The sequence below is a fragment of the Carlito syrichta genome, unplaced genomic scaffold (genome assembly GCF_000164805.1).
Source record: "Carlito syrichta isolate Samal-C Ts95f unplaced genomic scaffold, Tarsius_syrichta-2.0.1 Scaffold72521, whole genome shotgun sequence".
NCBI classification, from domain to species: domain Eukaryota; kingdom Metazoa; phylum Chordata; class Mammalia; order Primates; family Tarsiidae; genus Carlito; species Carlito syrichta.
In genome coordinates, this window is record NW_007016617.1 from 18,458 (window position 1) to 22,185 (window position 3,728).

A 3,728-nucleotide genomic window follows, 5' to 3' on the forward strand; every position below is an offset into this window, starting at 1 on the left:
TAGCCAGAGAAGAACCATTACATGTAGAATAACAAAGACAAAAGTGATAGCAAACTTCTCATGAGAAAATATACAAACCAGAAGAAAATGAAATACCTACAAGTCTTGAAAGAAAAAGCTAGCAATCAAAAATTCTACTTCCAACAAACACCTTCCCCAACCATTCATCCTACCTGCTCAGAAAATTTCCATTTCCTGGGTACACTTAAAAATCTCTTTTCCCTGCTTCTGTATTCAGACTAGTAAGGATTGTTAGAGAAAACCCCATAGTTAAAGAGATGAATATGTGCCATGACAATGTATCATCTGCTACACTGAGTCTCCCCAGAAATGCTCAGGAATCCTTTTATTTACCCTTGACCAGTGCTGTCTTCCATTTTCTTTTTCAACCTTTCCACACCTTCATTACACAGCTCCGGATCCCTATACTTTCCACACTTGGATGATCACACCGTCTCATACTTAACAAGTTGTCCATTTTTTCTAAAATGAAATACTGGAACAAGTTTTAAAGTTATGCAATCAATTTTGGTCACTTAAATTTTCATATAACTGAAAGAAGACAAATTAACAAACAAACTAAAATGTAATTGTTTTGCATATGTCTTAGTGCTTTGTTGATGGGCCAGCAATCGAATAAAAAATAAAATAAATGCATACATAATTCATAAACATATATACTTATTTTGTAATTTTTATTTTTCTAGTTTCCACTTTTATTTCAGCATAATTACTAATTATGTTGTTATAATTGAGACTTTTGCATAATTATGTGCTTACATAATTTACATGTTCTATTGATAACAATGACCTATAGGATTAAAAAATAAAATATAAGCTTAAGTATAAAATTTCATTTAAATTTGCAATTAAAATAAAAGCAAATTGATAAATTACAATATTTTTCATGTTTCAAAGTTTGTTCTAAATCATCAAAATTATGTATTAAAAGTAAAATAAAGTTATAAATAATGAATATAATTTTTTTACTGAAATTACTTAAATACAGTTGATTTTTTATTTCTTAAAATTCTATTTAAATTTGATTATACATTTTATATAATAATAATTTACTTCCAAATTTAGCATTCAAAGTTCACCCAGTTGCCAATATAAAGAATTAGAATCATATTTCATACATGTTGCTTTGGCCTATCTGTATACAAATGTATAAGTAATATGAATGTTTACTATTTTGAATTATTTCTCAATGATTATATACAACTGTTATGGATACCAAACCCAGAGGAACAAGGATGCTCAGCACTTTGAGAAACAATGTGTCATTCATACAAGAATCTACTGTACACATTCTATCCAAAAGGGAGGTTTTCACGAGCCATTTAACTTGTCTCTCCTCCTAAGAGTTTTCACTGCAACACCCACCCCCGCCCACACACACATACACACACACACACACACACACACACACACATATACTTTGCCAGTGTTTTTCATTGGCAGCAGCATTAGTACAGCCCACAAGCCTTCACAGCATTGAGATGTAGTCAAGTGATGAAGTCTTTCCCTGATGCCTGAACAGTGTAAGCTGTAAGAGTAGTGTTTCCAATTGTGGATCACACTGTAACAGAAATGAGCTCTACGTCCCCAGTGAAAGAACCCACTGATGTTTGTTTGCAATTTGCAAAGGTCTCTGAAGCAGTTATTCTTTTTTCTTTCCTTTTTTTTTTTTTTTTTTTTTTTTGAGTTGGAGTTTCACTCTGTCGCCCAGGTTGGAGTGCAGTGGCACGCTCACGGCCACCCCAGCGTCGACCTGCTGGGCTCCCGCAGTACTTCCGCCTCAGCCTTCCAAGTGGCCGAAACTACAGGCGCGCGCTACCACGCCCAGCTAATTTTTTTGAAGCAGTGATTCTTAACTGAGGGTAATTTTGCAACCCCCTCTATCTTAGGATGTTGGCCATGTCTAAAGAGGCTTTCAGTTGTCACAATAGGTATGAGGGCGATGCTACTGGCGACCGGTTAGTGGAGGTCAGAGATGCTGCTAAACATCCCCTGCAGTACACAGGACAGCTTCACAACAAAGAATTGTTCAGCCGAAACCATCAATGGTGCTGAAGTGGATTGTGCTGCCCAGGTGAAGGGCCCTTCTTGCACAGGTATAAGGGCAGTTTTGTCAAAGACTGTATCCAGACTGCAGACTTTTTTTTTTTTTAGCCTGAAAAGTATTAACTTTTATTTAATTAGTTATTAGCATTCAGAAATGGGAAGGTTGTCATAAAAATCCAAAGGTATGGTTTATCTTGACGATTTGAAAGACGTGATTCTGGGCCTTCTTTCTCACATGGCAAAGCAAAGAATAATTCAAACTACATACCACAGTTATAATACATTTTCAGAAATTATAACACTACAACTGAGTAGCAACTGGTTGCTTTAGACAGGACATAAACTTACCAGTTCACCAGTTACTAGCATTTATCATTGCTATTTTGTAAGCGTATGTCTTAGGGGAAAGAGAAAAGTAAACATTTTGTTGATCAGGGTCATTATCAGAAATGAAAAAATAAAACAATTGTGTTTTTCAAGAAAATGCAAGAAAGAGTGTTTATTTGTGGAAAGATAGAGGATTCCAATATGTTTGATATGCAAAATGTACCTGTGTCAAAAGTATATTTCAGTATATGAATCTTACAATAATCAGTGTAAAGAAAAGATGTGAGAAGGAAAACTTAAGCAGAAAACAAGGAAAATTTTAACAGTGTATTTTTTAATCTGATTATAAGGTTGTTAAATGCTCTTGTATTAAGTAAAACAGTTAAGTGGGCACCCAACCTTTTAGAGACTTGAATATATAAATGAGGGACTTTGGGTGTTAGAAATTATGTACTGCCAAAAGAAACAAGTATTCTTATATAAGTCTATTGCAACATGAGAATTTACATATAAATAATACCAGTCGATTCATCATATTTACTTGTGATATTAATAAAAATTTTGACCTTTCTAAATAAATTTTGAATTTGATTCTCATAATGAGCAGAATATTAAGAAATTAATTATATTTCTTTGTTTTATTTTTTGTAGAGATGATGTCTTGATATTTTGCCCAAGCTAGTCTCAAACTCCTGGTTTCAAGGAATACTCCTGCCTCAGTTTCCCAAGTGTTTTGGTTAAAAACCCAAAAACAAAATCCACCATAGAATAGTGAGTAATATTAGAAACTGAATGTGCTCCTGAGAATTGAATTAATCATCAAATGTTTTTCTTGAATATTTGAATACTCAAGATGGTAGCCTTATGTACTTCATGGAGGTCAGGCATGGGATCAAAAAAGCCTTGAAAATGTCTATAGAAATTGGGTTGCTCATATCATACAATAGTTTATAATTGAGATGTATAGTTTACATCTCAATTGTGAGGATATGATTAAATATATGGACAACCGGGCTCGGTGGCTCAGCCTGTAATCCCGCGCCTTTGGGAGGCTGAGGTGAGTGGATTGTCTGAATCCGCGGGTTCAAGACCCGTCTGGACAGCGAGACCTCATCTCTACAATAAATCAAAAAATCAGCCGGGTATGGTAGCGCATGCCTGTAATTCCGGCTACTTGGAAGGCTGAGGCGGAAGGATCGCCAGAGCCCAGCAGGTTGAGACTGCGGTGGCCGGGAGCGGCCACTGCACTCCAGTCTGGGCTGAGTGAGACTCCAACTCAAAAAAAAAAAAAAAAAAAAAAAAAAAAATATATATATATATATATATATATATAT

General features: G+C 35.0%; 1 pseudogene; it reads right to left on the bottom strand.

Moving 5' to 3' along the window:
- Positions 1–385: 385 nt before the first annotated feature.
- Positions 386–3,728, bottom strand: part of LOC110595127 — a 7,159-nt pseudogene continuing 3,816 nt past the window's right edge.